At 44.5% G+C, this 17,438-nt stretch overlaps 1 protein-coding gene across 3 annotated transcripts in view; it reads right to left on the bottom strand.

Moving 5' to 3' along the window:
- Positions 1-17,186, bottom strand: part of MTM1 (myotubularin 1) — a 98,510-nt gene extending 81,324 nt beyond the window's left edge. For all 3 annotated transcript variants that reach the window (XM_082376119.1, XM_082376120.1, XM_082376121.1), the window contains exon 1: positions 17,115-17,186. The gene's annotated coding sequence lies outside the window, so the exon portion shown is untranslated. The remainder of the gene's footprint in view (positions 1-17,114) is intronic.
- Positions 17,187-17,438: the final 252 nt, after the last annotated feature.

The following is a 17,438-nucleotide window of genomic DNA, read 5'->3' as shown; positions in this document are numbered from 1 at the left end:
TCGCCCCCAGTGAGAACCACTCGCAAAGAGAGTTCTGTTCTGCACCTGAAGGCCCAGAAACACAGGATTTACAAGACTAACTTGTGCTGACTTTTGCATTAAAGTTGCTCTGACTGTAGGCCACCTCGGAGGCAAGAAATGAAAAAGATGTGTTAAGATGCGCTCAACCAAACCACCCCGCACCAAAGAGAAATGTTCACGCCCCAGCCATTTAGAGACCAGGAACAATCAATTCAACCTCTATACTTGCTCATCCCACATGAAGACAAACAATGAACTGCAAAAGTAGGAGTTTATTTCATCTTTATACATTTTGCTTTGAACAAGGGTTGCAAACTTTTTCTGTGAAGGGCCAGAGAGTAACTATTTTAGGCCTTGTGGCAGCTACAGGCAATACGGAAATACAGGGGTGTGGCTGTATTCCAGCACGACTTTATTTACAAAAACGGGCTGCCACCCTCTGCCTTAAACTATCAAAAAAAAGTTATTTCCAAGTGAAATTTCTTCAGCCAAAGTAAATAATAATGTCCTTTTTAAAAATCTTTTATATTGTTTTATTAGTACTTCTACCAGCAGTCTGTGTGCACTTTTTTTTTAACATCTTTATTGGAGTATAATTGCTTTACATTGTTGTTAGTTTCTGCTGTATAACAAAGTGAATCAGCTATACGTATACATATATCCCCATATCTCTTCCCTCTTGCGTCTCCCTCCCTCCCACCCTCCCTATCTGACCCCTCTAGGTGGTCACAAAGCACCAAGTTGGTCTCCCTGTGCGATGCGGCTGCTTCCCACTAGCTATCTGTTTTACATTTGGTAGTGTATATATGTCCATGCCACTCTCTCACTTCGTCCCAGCTGACCCTTCCCCCTCCCCGTGTCCTCAAGTCCATTCTCTACGTCTGCGTCTTTATTCCTTTCCTGCCCCTAGGTTCTTCAGAACCATTTTTTTTTTAGATTCCACATATATGTGTTAGCATACGGTATTTGTTTTTCTCTTTCTGACTTACTTCACTCTGAATGACAGACTTTTAAACTAATATGTAAGCCATTAACCCCACCATTCGTAGCTTATACCTTGTAAAAACGCACTATGACCAGCTGCAAAATTGTGTGACACAGCTGAAAAGAGGAAGGGAATCTGTATTCGGACCAGTTTGGCTTTCAAATCCCAATTTTGTCACTTGGTTAATAATAGTCATTCGACCTTGGACAGACTGCAGTTTTGTCTGTGAAATGGGCATGATACTACCTACTTCATGGGGCGGTGATAAGTAACGTGTAAAATGCTGGCACGGCAGAGGGCAAAACAGAGGCACTCAAATACCAGGTCCCTTCCTCTTACAAGAGATGCTTTGAAGTCATTCCTCAAAGTGGCGCTGACACACTAGGCCGGATTTTCCATAAAATATACAATATCTAACACTGCCTAACCATTCTGCACACATTTTCTAAGATAATCCACCTAATCTTGGCAAAGCTCTGGACAGCCTTAAAGCAGGTTATTCTCAAAGCATGCCTACTTCCATTAAAAAAAAAAAAAAAAAAGACAACACTCAACTCCTAGTCCAGGGAAACTTTCCATGGGATCCCTAACATGGAGATCTTGCCTCTTTGCCTTCTATTCTGACTCAAGGATATAGAAATACACTAGAGGTCTCAGAGTAGATCTAACTGTAGTTATTCCAAAAGAGTAGCCCCTGTCAATGTAAGTGGCTTACTGTCCAAAAAGATACCTCCAACACATGTGTTAGAGCCTCTTGATTTAACTCAGCCAAATTCAGGGCTCAAGGGACATTGTTTTGATGACTCTTCTTTGGAAATCATAAAATGTTAAACAGTATTTCATTTAGAAACTCACTCTTTGTATCATTTTGATATTTACTATTCATTTTAAAGATCACAATACACTTACTTCCACTTCTTTAAATGTTGCCAAGACCTTTTGGCTAAAAACACTATAATTCAGATTCAGTGAAGAATGCATTTTGAATCACTTTTTCCAGTGGTTAGTGATGGATTTGAGCTGATCCATTCAGCCTAGTCCTTGGTCTCCTCATGACAAATGGCACATCTTCAAGACAGCTGATTGGCTCCAGTGGCATGCGCTGTGGCCATGGAACAGGGTAACTTTAGAAATGCTTCATAACTTAAAATTGGTATGCTAAAGCAACTATTAGAAAAGCCAGCTACCATCAGGTTAACTTTTTTTAATGTAAAAAGGCTACCTAGTAATTTTATATACACTTAAACAGATCATTAAATTCACCAATGGATTTTGTAACCGCCAAATACCTGCCGGTAAACAAAGTTTTAAAATAGGAACAAGATCAAGTTCCCCATCCACCTGCCAATTCCCAAACTCATGAACCCAGCTGATCTGCTCCATGACAGAACTATTTTCCCCCGGGGAGAAACTATTCCCCAAAAGTGTATTTTCAATTTACAAGTGAAAAGTACCTTCTTACACAGAAGTGAAAACGGTAATTGTTGAAGGTAAGAGTAAACACATAAGAGCCACAGCTATAATAGTGACGAAGGTGCTGGTTCAGAACACTGAACTTCCCACAGACCTTCCCAGACTGGGCATTATTAACAATGAAACCTCCAACTGGAATTAGCGCTGGAGGGGAAGGATTGGAAAGAAACTGAAGAGCAGATGCGCAGTTTCTAGAAAAACAAAGAGAGGAGAGAAGGTTGGAGATGACAACCTGCCATTCAGCCCAATTCCTCCAGACACATTCACTGGGAGGAGAAGCAGGAGCTGTGTTGGCACTCGGTCCTTAGGTAACTGCTTCAAGACACAGGAGGCTTCTGCCCATGTACACACGCGCACACACAACGCACATGCTTCATTTCTCTGTATGTTGCAGAAATTCCTAACATTTCACTTCTCATGCTGTACTGCACTTACCTCTCCGTTGACATTTTACGTCTCTCTGTTGGATCAGAGCTTCCTAAGGCCAAGGGCTGGTTCCCACTGCGATGCCGTGCGGAGCGGCCCGGGCCCTCAGTTGATGAGTCAGTGAATACACTTCCACCCTCAGAAACCTGCGTGATCTTGGAGACAGCCCTTGGGCATTAAAGGTGCTCCAGCCTCCCTCCCTACGGCTGATCTTTGCGTTGATAACTCCCTTGCATACCTGTATCATTTTCTACATATGGATATATCCCCAAATAATACGTTGAGTGTGCGTGGTTTTGAACTTTTATACGTAGGTGGAATGGTTACACGTTCTGCGGGCCCTTGCTCTTCTCACACGACACTGTTGTGAGAGCCACGGATGTGGATGTGAGGCGCCGGGCTCTGCTCCTCTTCCCTGCTGCAGAGCGGTCCACCGTTCCACACGCTGCTTTCCACTCTCTTCTCAGCGGTCACGTGAACTGGCTCCAGGCTCCGCTATTACGTTCCGAACAGCTTCTGGCACACGTGTCAGAACTGCGATGGCATCTGTGTGCCAGGTTTTCCAACACCTTTGTCTGACCTTGCAGGAAACATTTTTTTTTTTAATTTCAAAATATATGGAGAAGATGGATAATGGATGAAAATGGAGGCAAATCAACCATTTGAGAGGAAATGAAATCCCAGGGTTGTCAACACTCTAATTCAAGCAGCAAAGGGGAAAAGGGCAAAATAATGGATGGGAGTCTGAGTTTCTTGGGGCTGCTGAAACAAAGTACCACAAACTGGATGGCTTACAACAGAAATTTCTTCCCTCACAGTTCTGGAGCCTACAAGTTTGCAATCAGGACGTTGGCAGGGCCATGCTCCTGTGAAGGCTCTCGGGGAGGAAACTTCCTTGCCTCCCCCTAGCTTCTGCTGGTTGCTGGCATTCCTTGGCTTGCAGCTGCATCACTCCAAACCTCTGCCTCTGTTGTCACATGGTGTTGTCCCTGTGTGTCTCTGTGTCTTCACGTGGTGCTCTCCTTTCTTATAAGGACACCAGCCATACTGGATTAAGGATCCACCCTACTCCAGTATGACCTCAACTAGTTATATCTGCAGTGACCCCATTTCCAAATAAGGTGACATTCTGAGTTACGGGGGGCTAAGCCTACCAACATATCTTCTATGGGGACACAAACCAAAGCAGAGCAAGCAAGAGGTTAGCTTCAGAAATTAACAATCTACAAAATGGTCGACATACGGTTACCAGAACAATTTAGCTTGTCAATCCATATATAAACGTTCACTGAACGCCTATTAAGTTAACCAGCACTGAAATATTAATATAGCTTCCTAGAAGAAATAATGAAATGACACCAGGCTAATCATTTCTGAGATACTCCTTACTCGGCATATACAATTGTTTAATCCTGTTTCCAAAGAGGTCCAATATCAGTCAACAAATGCATGCTAGGCAACTACTCTGGAGCATGGTGAGAAATTCTAAAAAAAATTGAGATAGGTCTTCAAGGAGCTAGCAACGGAGTTGGGGAGCTGAATAAATATAAGACAAGGTAAGCAGCAATAAAGACAACGAACAGGTGTAAGTTAAATAGACAATTAAAGCAAATTGGCTTCCATTTACTGATTTTCTGCTACGTGCTAGGCATTGTTCTAAGCACAGATGAACTCCTTCAATACTGCCAACAACCTCATAAGGCAACTACTAATACTCCTTCATATGAAAACACACAACCCTGAGAATAGGAAGGTTAAACATGTCCGCTAAGAACTTTCGAAACTGGAATTCAAACCCAGGCAGTCTGGTTCTCTTACCCACTATACCCACTAACAGATGTCTGTTGCTCTGAATTCTCTAATTGATGATCAAATTAAAAAATGAAAACGTTATGCCTCCTGCTTACACAGCTGAATAAAAAAATTTTTTTGGGAATTCCATCTCTATGTAATAAAATCTGGTCACAAAAAAGAACACTAGACTTCATTTTAAATATGATTAACCAAATAGTGACTTTCCCCTCCAAATCCATGTCTGTGAGGCCCTGAGCCAGTATATTCCTTCTTGTTTGACTGCAGTAGTACTTTGTATTGTGGAAGAGTCTTGTCAAACTGTATTAAAAAGAAGGACAAAATTTAATGAGGGTTAAAAATGTCTATCAGAGTACACGTAGCTAGATGAGTTATTCTACAAAGTCATCCCTTTTGATGGTGTGTACTTATTCCAGGGACACTGTCACCATGCAAAGTATTCTTCCAATTCTTTTGAAAATGCTTTTAGAGCTTAAAGCTAGATAAGACACCATCTCATGACTTTTACCATATCTCAATTTTTAAACAAAAAAGAATGCTGCCCATGAGTGCCCACTCTCTTTATTTAATAGATGGGCCTCAAAATGATTTGGGGCTGAAGCCAAATGCCAAGTCTTTACTCAGAGATTTGACTCCATTGAGGATATTTTGTAAAAGTTGTCATGGTCATGGTCTCTGAAGGCAATTCCAAAGAAGAGTTCCAAAAACTGGGCTGGAAAATTTTGATTTGGAGCTACCTGTCCCTTCTCTACATGGGCTAGAAGAAAAAGCAGCAGGTGAGGTTTTTGAATGTTGCCTAAGATCTCCCAATTGTTAAAAATGCTGGGCTTGATACTTCTTAATTAGTCCTAATTTACAAGAGCAGGTTGACCTTGAAGGTTAACAGAGATCAGCAGTAGGACTCCTAGTCTGTGCAATAGGCACTTCGCCATAGTAGTTAAAGGAGTGTCTAAAGGGAATCTCCAAAGACTGGCTTCACTAGAAGCCTTGGAGTTTCAGAAAGAGAGACTTGCAGTGACCCAGAGTATGGACAACGGTTATCTTCCTACTTGGCGCAGTTATCTATTATTCCAGCCACAAATACAAGTGGCCACCCATCCCTGCTACGGACACACACACACACGCACACACTTCAAGAACTTGGCAATATTAGCAGAGAGGAAGTTTTCATAGATGTGGAAGAAATAATCTAAGAAAAAAAGGCAAGGACATGAAAAGGAACCAAAACCAGTGTCAAAAGAATGGCAAAGAAAGAAGATGAAGAAATTCCAGTACCATAACAATGACACATGAATCCGACACAGAATTGCCATGGCTTTTGAAGGAGCAATACAGTCGGCCCTCCATATCTACGGATGCAGAACTCACAGATACAGAGGGCTGACTATGGCACTTCAGCATCCATGGATTTTGGTGTCCACAACGGGTCCTGGAACCAATCCCCCATGGATACTGAGGGATGACTGCATATGCTGCTCCACAGAGAAATGAAAGAATTCCCAGGCTCCAGGTGGAAGTTCTGTTATCGACACTAGGAGGAAAAGCTGGGGAGTGGTGCTTGATAACAGTACGAATGTGGTGATATGTAGAGTCAACAGGGCTATTCATGAGGTATATTATCTTCCTGAAGATTACATCTGAGACATAGATTCTACAAACATAATTCAACATCTAATAATGATTTTTTAAAAAAATCTCAGCAAACTAGGAATAGATAAGGTAACCTATGGAAAACCTATAACATCTACTTAACGGTGAAAGATGCAATGCTTTCCCACCAAGTGTGGGAATAAGGCAAGGATGGTTGCTCTTATTGTTTGCATTTGATATATTTTAGAGATCCTAGCAACTTTAACAAGACAAGAAAAAGAAATAAAAGACATAACATATTGAAAGGAAGACTTAAAACTGTATTTGCAGACAACATGGTCACTTGTGTAAAAAATCGTAAGAATACTAGAGAAAAACTACTAGAACTAGTAAATAAATTTAGAAAGTCAGCATGATATACAATATCAACATAAAAAATTGTATTTGTATCATTAGAAATGGACAAATGAACACTGAAGTATAAAAATATCATCTGCATTAATTTAAAAAATGAAATATTTAGGGATACATTTAACAAAAATGTGTACAAGATCCATACACTGAAAACTGTAAAACACTGCAGAGAAAAATTAAAGAAGACCTAAATACATGGAGAAATATATCATGCTCAAGGATCAGAACACTCAACATTGTTATGATGTCAATATTGATCCACAGATTCAATGCAATCTCTGTCAAATCCCCATAGGCTTTGTCATAGAAATTGACAAGATGATTCTGAAATTTATATGGGAAAGCAAAGGACCAAGAATAGCCAAAATAATCTTGCGGGGGTGGGGGGGGGGAATAAAAAAGAACAAAGTTGGAGTACTTCCACTACCTAATTTCCAAACTTACTATAATGCCTCAGTAATCAAGACTGTGTGGTTCTGGCATCATAAGATTAGACATATAGATCAATGGAACAGAATAGAGTGCAGAACTAGGCCCATCTTTTGGAGGTCCTAGCAATGGTTAATTGACTTCCAACAAAGGTAACATGGTTATTCAGTGGGAAAAGAACAGTCTTCTCCACAAATGATGCTGGAACAATTTGATGTCCATATGGAAATAAGTGAATCTTGACCCTTATTTCACACAATATGCAAAATTAACTTGAAATGAAGCACATAAGTATTAGTTTTATACTGTTGTATAACAAACTTAGTAGCTGTAAACAACACATGTTAATTATCTCAACAGTTTGTGTGGGTCGTGGGTCAGGAGTCTGGGCATGCCTTACCGGGATCCTCTGCTCAAGGTCTCAGAAAGCTGTATACTCAAGGGAAGGGATTACACAGGGTATGAACATGGGGGTGGGGGGCAGAAATCAGGGGTGCCACCCTAGGGTCTATCTGCCAAAATAGGTCTAAACAAAGAGCTAAAACTGCAAAAGTCTAGAGGGAGACACAGGGGGAAATCTTTGTGACCTTAGGCAAAGTTTTTTTAGAGCACAAAAAGCATAAACCATAAGAGAAAAACACCAATAAACTGGACTTCATCAAAATTAAAAACCTTTGCTCTTTCAAAGGCACAGTTTAGAAAATGAAACAGTAAATCACAGTTCAGGAGAAAGTACTTGCAAATTACCTATCTAATAAAGGTCTGTATCCAAAATATCAATATATAAAGAACTGACAGACAATCCAATAAGAAACAGGCAAAAGATCTGAGCGGACACTTTATCAAAGAAGATATACAAATGCTCAATAAGCACAAGAAGACATACTCACCATCATTAGTCATTAGGAACATGCAAATTCAAACCACAATGAACTACTATTACACACCCACTGGAATGGCTACAATTTAACAGGACAACCAATAACAAGTGTTAGTGAGAATGTGGCCCAAACAGAACTCTCATACTTTATTTTGCCAGTGGGATGGGAACGCAAAATGGCACAGACACTGGAGAATAGCGTGACAGTTTCTTGTAAAGTTAAACATACACTCAGCATATGGCCCAGCAATGCCACACCTAAGTATTTACACAAGACAAATGAAAATATGAGTCCACACAAAGACTTGTAAGCAAATGTTCATAGCAGCTTTATTCATAATGGCCAAAAAACTGAATTAACTCAAAAGTTCATCAACTAGTGCATGGACATATTGTTACAGCCAAACTATGGAACAGTACTTAGCAAAAGAAAGTCACCAACTGCTGGTACACGATGAATGACAAAACATGGATGAATATAAAAAGCTTTACACTAAATGAAAGAAGCCAACCACAGAATACTATCTATATAAACCTACTGTCAAATCACTTCAAAGAACTACTAGTATTCAGACTACATTCTCTGACCATCATGCAGTTAACTTAGAAATCAGTTTTTAAAATACCTAGAAAACATATTTGTAAATTTAAAAATAAACTTCTAAACAACTCCACTGTGAAGGAAATAATCACAACGGAAATCAGAATATATTAGAACTAAATAATAATAAAAATACTGTGTTTTGAAACATCCAAGCAGCAAAATAAATCCAAAGAAAGAAGAGAGAATGAAGAGAAAAAGATTTCAAGGGTATATTTTAAGTGAAGAAAGCAAGAGGCTGGGACTTCCCTGGCGGTACAGTGGTTAAGAATCCACCTGCCAAGGCAGGGGACACAGGTTCGAGCCCTGGTCCGGGAAGCTCCCACATGCCACAGAGCAACTAAGCCCGTGCGCCATAACTACTGAGCCTGCGCCCTAGAGCCCGCAGGCCACAACTACTGAGCCCATGGGCCACAACTACTGAGCCCACGGGCCACAACTACTGAAGCCCGCACGCCTAGAGCCCGTGCTCCACAACGAGAGAAGCCACCTCAATGAGAAGCCTGCGCACCGCAACGAAGAGGGGCCCCCTGCTCCCTGCAACTTGAGAAAGCCCGTGCGCAGCAATGAAGATCCAATGCAGCCAAAAATAAATAAATAAAATAAAATAAATGAATTTATTTAAAAAAAAAGAAAGCAAGAGGCTGAATAGTGTATGTAGTATGCTTTTTTGGTGTAAGAAAAGGGAGGAAATGCAGTAAGTGTGAGAGTGTGTGTGTGTGGTGCACGCATGTGTGCACTAGCTCAAATGTGCAAAAGAAGAAACACAGAAGAACGAATTAAAAACTAATAATAGTGATTGGAGTGACTGGGAGAAACAGCATGCCTAGCAGGAGACAGGAGTGAAAGTAAAGCTTTTCGGAACATACCTTGGTAAAAATTTGACTTTCAAATCATATCGTTTCATTAAAGTTAATCAAAAAGACGCTGGAGAATACAATTCTGCTCATTCCTTTCTACATAGTGACAAACCTCATAGTGCATAACCACAACTAGACAAACCTTCGGTAAGACTCATCAAGAAAAACAGAGAGAAGGCACAAACAAACAATATGAAGATTTAAGAATGAAAAGACAGATGTAAGTACAGATATGGCAGATATTAACTGGTAGTTTAAAACCTTCCCACACCAAAAGCACCAGGCACAGCTGGCTCTGGGGCAAGTTCTACTAAATATTCAAGGACCAAATAACTCCAGTTTTATACAATCTTCCAGAGACCAGAAAAAGGGAATGCTCTCACTCACTGTATAAGGCTAGCAAAACGATACTAAGCTAGACAAAGACAGTAGAGGAAAGTAAAATTAAAGCCCAATCTCACTCACAAATACAGATGTAAAGATCCTGAAGAAAATATTACCAAACAAACCCAGCAGTAAGAAACGCGTCCATGCCAGCAATGCAAACCTGGTTAACGCTACCAAGTTATATCAGAAAATCCCTTAAAATAGCCCATCGCATTAACAGGTTTAAAGGGTGAGGGACAAATCTCCATAAAGGCAGAAACGGGGGTTGATAAAACTCAACATCCATTTGCACCACCCCGCCCCCCAAAAAAGTGCACTAGAAATGCGCCTACGCAAACCCTAAAGTCAACATAATACTTTGTGGTGAAATATGGAAAACATCGTGCTTTCTCAAGTACAGATCCTGGGCCCCACCCCAAACCTCCTGAATCAGAAACTCCAGGCTAGCTGCCAGGGAACGTGGAGTTTGGGAACCGCCCTCAGGTGATTCTGGAGCGCAGGCTCCTCGGAGTCAGAGCTCGGGCCGCGGCTCCAGCATCCGCGTCGCCTGCGGGAGCAGGGCTCTCCGCCCGTCCCCGTCCCCCTGAGTCAGGATCTGCACTTCAACCCCAAGTCCGGGTGGTTCTCGGCGCAGCAAAGCTGCGGACAGCTGCTCTCGAGCTGGGCGGCACGCCAGAATCACCCAGAGCACTTCTTTAAAATGCAGATGTCTGATCTCTTCCCTCCCACCCCATCAAATAAATCTGAATGTCTGGGTGGGGCTGGGGCAGCAGGTCGTTAAGGCTCCCCAGGTGATTCTAATGAGCAGCCAGCGTGGCCAACCACGGGTCTGCAGGTCCGCAGCGCGCAAGGAAGCTTCCATTTCCGCCCTGAGCCAGAGGAGAGGCGTCCCTTGAGTCCTTTGAAGATGCCCCCGAGAAAGAAGCTTGCATTCCACACGTCTACCGATGGCGATTTCTCAATACAGGTTACCAAGCTGAAACCCAGAGAAGAACTCTCTGAAACAAAGTTGTGAGGATTCAAATGAGATGTACGCGGTAGCACCGGGCAAAGGGCTCCGCACCGATTACACCGAACGTTAATTCAAGTTATTACCCAGGCAGCAGAGGCTCTAACTGCTCTTCGAGCATTGACAGCAAATCTCATGACATCATCATCAAATCAAGGCCAAAATGTATCTCTCAAAGCTATACTGTCCAACACTTGGAGCTGCTAGTATGTGGAGCCTGAAATATGGCTAGTCCAAACTGAGGCGTGCTGTAGATGTAAAATACCTGCTGGATTTCGACAACTTAGTGCAAATAAGGGGAGGGGAACATCTCACTAATTATCATACTGATTACATGTTGAAATGATAATATTTTGGACATACTGGGTTGAATAATATATATTATAAAAATTGATTTCATCTGTCTTTTTTAATGCGGCTACTAGGAAAACGGGATTACACATGTGGCTTGAATTATTTTTCTAATGAACAGCGTGGTCCCAAAGGATCTGGAAGCCGGGATGTGAACTGCTACTTAGACCAACTTTCTCAAACTTTAATTTACATACAGATCACCTGGCGGTCTTGTTAGCCTGCAGATTCTGGTTGTGTAGGTCTACGGGGGCCTGAGATTCTGTATTTCTCCTAAGCTCCCAGGAGCACGGGCATCAGAACAATTTTATCAACAAGGAAAAACTGTTTTGTGGCACAGACATGATGGGAAGCTCTGGAGAAAGGATCATGTCATTTCAGAGCTGATAGTAGTGAAGAAAGGAAATGGCAGCAGGGTTACACTCAGCCTCAACTTTAAAAAATCAGTTATTATGTCTCGCAGCAAGGGCTACAGAGAGGTGAGGGCCAGCTCCGACTGTCCTCCACCTGGGAGGGCAGCAGGGACTCCCACTCTCTCTGACAGATCCGGGAGCACCGACGTGTGCAAGAACATCTCAGGACCAGGAAGCTCAAAATGGAATCCTGACTGGGGGTTCTTCTATCCTGCCTGCCACACAACCAGTGTCAACGGCAGCACCCTCCTGGGGTCTCACTGAAACCGAGTGCAATCTTCCTTCTCACTGTGACGCACGGATAGTACTGACAGGTCGCAGCTGGTCACTGCTGCGCAGGTACATTTCCTCTTCCAGTAAAACAGCTCGGGCCGATTCCAGGCCCGCTGGAATGAACCCTGACGGCTCAGTCCCCGCCTAAGTCGTCCCAGGGCCATAAAGGAACTTGAGGGTCATACAAGGGCATTTCAAGCAACACCACCTGATGCTAAGACTCCCTTTTATGACCCACCTCCGCCTCAAGAGCTCCTGTGAAGGTGAAAGCAGGACACCCTGGCGGAGCAGCCCGTTCCATTGGAAGAGGAAACACACAGCGCCTGCTTCTCACAAAATGCCCAAGGACAAGATAGCAATATATAACAATTATCACGAGGTAAAGAAAGGGCATCGCCTATAACAATTATCACAAGGTAAAGAAAGGGCATCACCGTGTTGCCGAGGTCTGTAGGCAAGGGAATAAGAGCTGAATGAGTTACAAACAAGTTACTTCTATTTTTACTTTCAATTATTACCTTCAACTTCCCTTACCCCTTCCCACCCCCAAACATACCAACAAGCAAAGCAAAAAACAAACCTAAACTCAAACTACTGGTGACAATAGTCTAAAAATCCAGAAGCTGGGAAGAAAAAGGTAGGAAAGCAACGTGTGGGACCTCTCGCCCCACTGGACTCAGCGCTTTCTTATTCATTTGCTAATTGACCATGGAAAGAAAGACTAAGCATGAGCTCCCTTTCATCTTGTGCTCATCGGGTACTCTGATCTCTAGATAGATAACAGAATTTGTTGAAATGAACACATCCCAACAATCCTAAGCTATGCCCCCTTGTCCAGTTCAAGTCAAAGAACACTTACTAAATGTCCACTGCGTGTACAGGGCCATGTTAGGTTTCACCTGCCCAGAAAAAAAGTCTTCAACCTCAGCCCTCTTTATTACAAGCTTGGAAGATGAAAAAAATTACTGCTGAAATACGCAGGTGCTACATATCACGGGAGTCAAGGAAGAGCAACACTAAACATACATGAAATTTCAGAGCTACTTATGGAGTCATTTCAAGATCCTGAGAAACAAATTCAAGTAACAAGAAGAGTACTCGGCACCCATCCTGTTCGAACAGGGAAGGTGCTGTGGACCTGGAGAGCAATCAAGTCCCTGGATTTCTTCCCATCCCGACCCCAGGAGTGGAGGAACTCGGCAGGGCCTCAAGCTGCGTTGTGGAGCTAAGGTAAAGTGTTGATTTAAAAAAGGAAAGGCTTCCATTCTGAGACAGGAAAGGCAGGCAATATTCCCTGGTGCAGAGATCGCCTCGTTATCGCCCTGGGATTGTTGGCTACACAGTACTATCATTTTAGGAATAAACAAAATGGAAGCTCACAAGGTGTACCAATGGCTTCAGGTCTGAGAGAGGCAACAAAACACTTGCATATTTCAATGCTGACACCAGCTGGGGGGGCGGCGGTCAGAGAGGCCACACCTACAGCTCCGGGAGGGGGGGGAGATGGGCCAAGAACAGGAAGGATGCTGCCCTCTCACACCAGTTCTCCAAATAGCGACGGCTTATATAACGCACAGATGCGATAATAATAACGCCGTACAGTCTGCAAAGGACGCTGATGCACACTGGATCCTCTGAAGAGCTCTGGGAGCTTGGTGGTGCAGGCTGTCTTAGCCCTGTCTTACAAATGGAGGAACCACCAGCAGTGAGGCGAAATGACTCGTCCAGTGTCACGGAGTTAAGAAGGGGGCTTTCTACCACCTCCCACAGACACAAGGCTCCTTTACCACTCTTTGTTCCTCGGGTAGAAACAGAAAGCACTAGTGCACGATGCCAATTTTCTGAAGAGATGCCTGCTACATTCTTAAAAAGAAAAGGATGCAACTCTCCTGGTGGTCCTGTGGATAAATCTGTTGTAAACGTTTAACATGAGAAACCATCCTCTGACTACAGGATGGCAACTGGATCTCACTCGACTAACCCCAACTGGGTCTCCTGGTCCTCTCTGGCTCTCGAGGGAGAGGAACTGGAAGAAAGCCTCTCTTGCTCTAGTCCTGTCTGTAGCAACAAACAAAATATGGGCTCGAGTAATTTCTGAGTCCAAACAGTAAAGAGAACTTAGCCGTGCAAGAACTGTGTGAGCTGCTGCCAATGTCACCTGAAACTCAAAGCTCGGGTCAACAATGAAATGCAAGGAAATGTCTAGAAAATCATGCTTACTGGATTTCCAAAAGTTTATTGGAACATGGTTAGAATCATTTTTTTTTTCTTTAAAAGAAAGGAGTTCCATGTAGCTCAAGTCAGTAACAGTTAACATTTCTTGAGTGCCTACTATGTGTAAGATGCTATTGCAAGCACCTAACACACCTTATCACGCAGGCTGGCCAACAACCCTGGGAGGAAGGTACTGTTGTTAGTATCTTCATTTTACAGATAAGGAAGCTGAGGCACAGAAGTAAGGCACTCGCCCAAAGTTAGATAGAATTCAAATCCTGAGTAAACACCTTAAAGGTGAACGACAGCCCCGGTCCCCCCATCTGCCAAAAAGGAATAATGAACAGAGAAACTAGAAAATAAAGAAAGCAGAACTTCAAAGAGGTCAGAAACGGGGAAGGGAAATTACTAGCAAGTAATGAAAACAACCACTTATTCTTTGATAAAATTGAAAAAACTTTGGAAATAAGAGAAACTCTGGCCTTTTGAAATCCTTGGCCACCAGTTCAAAATGTGGCCTAAGCCTTGAAGAGGCTCCGCTTTTCTCCTTATTTTGGAGCCCCCAATAAGAGCAAGAACCCCATGTTCTTTCAGTGGTTTTTAAAGTAACTACATTCTGTTAATCCTCCTTTCATTTTGGAACAAAGAATATTGGCGTATTTTTTGAGTAACTTTAATGATTTTTTGGAACCTATAAAAATGAAAACATTTGCTTTGAAGCCACTGAACATACAGAATAGGAGAGAACTGAAAAGGTACTAAGCAGATGAAATTCTATGGTAAGTTATCACTAATGCCATTTCATTGGCACTCTTCTGGGAAAGTTGGGTGCTTCTGGACTCTAGAGCTAATTTCAAATTGAACTAGTTTCTTTACAAAGCACACAACACAAGGAATGAGGATCCCTTCACATGACAGGTTCCCAGTACAAACCAGTGTGCGGGAAGAGAAATCCTCGTTGTCAGGTAGCTCACAGCCAGCAGACACTGGCATGGGATCAACACCCAACCCTGACCTCAGTCAGCAGGGCCTTCTGTAGCTGGAGTGAGGCAGCTACTGAGATGGCGAGGGATTTGAAGAGCGCCTCCCTGGGTGTTTGAAACCACTTACTGTTCGCATGGGAGGGGAAAACGCAAGTAAAAATGAGGCTGTGACAAACTGATCATCCAAGAGGCAATGGCGGGAGAAATGATGACCCCGTAGGATCTCCCGGATTCAGACAGATTTACTTTTGGATTTGGCGATTTGCTTTAATGGAGCCGCCGCTGACCATCTAAGACTAGCGATGCTAAGTGATACCCAACCCCCTCTCAATCATGCTGGCCTGCTGGATGGTCATGTCAGAGTTTCAGAGCTCTATTCTTCCTCATAGAGCTCATCTCCGCCGGAAAATCTATCACTGTTTATTTTTTTATTGTCCGCTTCCCCACACAGAAGCTCTGTAAGGCAGGGACCTCGTCAGTGGTGCCGTCTGCTGTCTTCCCAGCACTCAGGACACTGCGGGCACAGCATGGGCATTCTGCGTTTAATGAATGAACCCACTGACAACTTAATAAATACAAGTTAGAATTTTAAGGTAAGGAGGCCAATCGTTAAATAACCATACTAGACTCTAAAAGCCCCTACGGATGCTCTCCACTTTCAAGTACCTCAGGAAAGCTGCTACACAGTGGCAGGACCTCTGGTTTGAACCTCCTCCGTGCTGTGGAATCTCTCAAGGGTATACTGGGTTTTGTGAAACAGCCAAAAGTCATTCAGAGTCAAATCTGGTGAACAAGTGATCATGCCCAATATATATGTTGGATGAAAGGGAAAGCTGTCTATAAATGAACAAGCCTAAGAGTCTTATCTGGCTGGTAAACTGGTTTGAAGGTAATTCAAACATGGTTTGGACTACAACAAAATCGCTGGCTCGGTCTCTAGACTCTACGGTGGATACTTTACAAGGAACAAAACTGAGCTGTGATAAAAACTACCCAGGCTACACAGATGCTGAGATGCCCCCAGAAACCTGACTTGTGATATTAGCTTTGCCTTTAAGTTGCCATTAAGTTGTCACATTAGTTAACCTCTCTGGGCCTTAGCTTCCCTATCGGGGAAACAAGTGAACTATATAAACGTAAAGGTCCCAGTCAATTCTAATACGGCCTGATTCCATTCTTGTGAAGGTCTACTATGTCTGTTTAAAAACCAGTCTCAATCCACTTCGCTTCATACTTTGCATGCGTCTATAAAGCCCGTGATATAGTTTTTGCAGCAGATTGATTTCATATTTGCTTAGGCAAAAACTAAAATTAGTTTTCACTTCCTGAGCGCAGCAAGACAGTTAAGGGAGGCAACCCGGCAAAGGGCGCTTGCTCGTGCCTGTGCATACTTCCGACTGCGTATCAGGGAACTAAGCGTTCCCTCCTCAGATCTTCCCTCAACTGTTGCAAAAGCAGATAAACCTCCCGTGCACGGCACAAAAACACTGGCCGGGAGCGCCGATCGAGTCTTCGCGGACAGTGCCGGGCTACGGCCCCTCCGCAGGACCCACGGGGGATGCGGCAGGCACCCGCCCCGCCCGGAGGGCCAGGGTGAGGACCAGCCGCGGCGCGTCGCCGCTCGGCCCGCTCGCCGCCCCGGGACTGGGAAGGAAAGTCCGGGCAGCGGCCGCGACGCCCCCACTCCCCCAGCCTCCCGGCCCGATTCCTGTCCCTACCTTCGCCCGCCGCCGGCCCGGGACCTTGGGCGGGGAGAACGAGGGAAGCCGGAGGCACCTGCCTGCTGCTCCCCGGCCTCAGCCCTAGCCGGCCGGGACAGCGAAGGCACTCGGGCTAATCCCCCTCCCCCCGCCCACCCCCGCGGGTGCTGCGAGGCCCCGTGGGACTTGCCGGCCCCGGGAGTCCCAACTTCCTCTTCCCGGCCCCCCCACCACCACCACGGGTCCCCGCAGCGCCCGGCTCGGAGCCAGGCCAGCCGCGACCGCGCACCCACCTCGGGGTCCCGGCGCCACCGCCGTTGCCAGGCTGCTCGGCTCCCGGGCCCCGCTCCGCCCCCTCCAGGGCCCGCCCCCTGCGGCCTCCCCGCCCTCGGCCACCGCCCGCCGCCCTCCTCCGCGCGCCGGTTGGTGGGGGTGCGTCACATGCCGGGGGCGGGGCGGGTAGAGGGCGCCGGCCAAGCCTGGGGAGCAGCTCCGAGGGGCGGGGCTCTTCGCCCTGGAGGCTGCTGGGAAACCCTGTTTCAGGGGCCTGGCGCGTGGAGACAGCTAGGAGTTGTAGTTCTAAATACGGTGCCGGGAATGGGCGGGACCAAGATGCT

Source organism: Balaenoptera borealis, assembly GCF_965194805.1.
Source record: "Balaenoptera borealis genome assembly, chromosome: X".
NCBI classification, from domain to species: Eukaryota; Metazoa; Chordata; class Mammalia; order Artiodactyla; family Balaenopteridae; genus Balaenoptera; species Balaenoptera borealis.
Note: the sequence above shows the minus strand (reverse complement) of the source record. Positions and strands in the feature narration are given on the sequence as shown.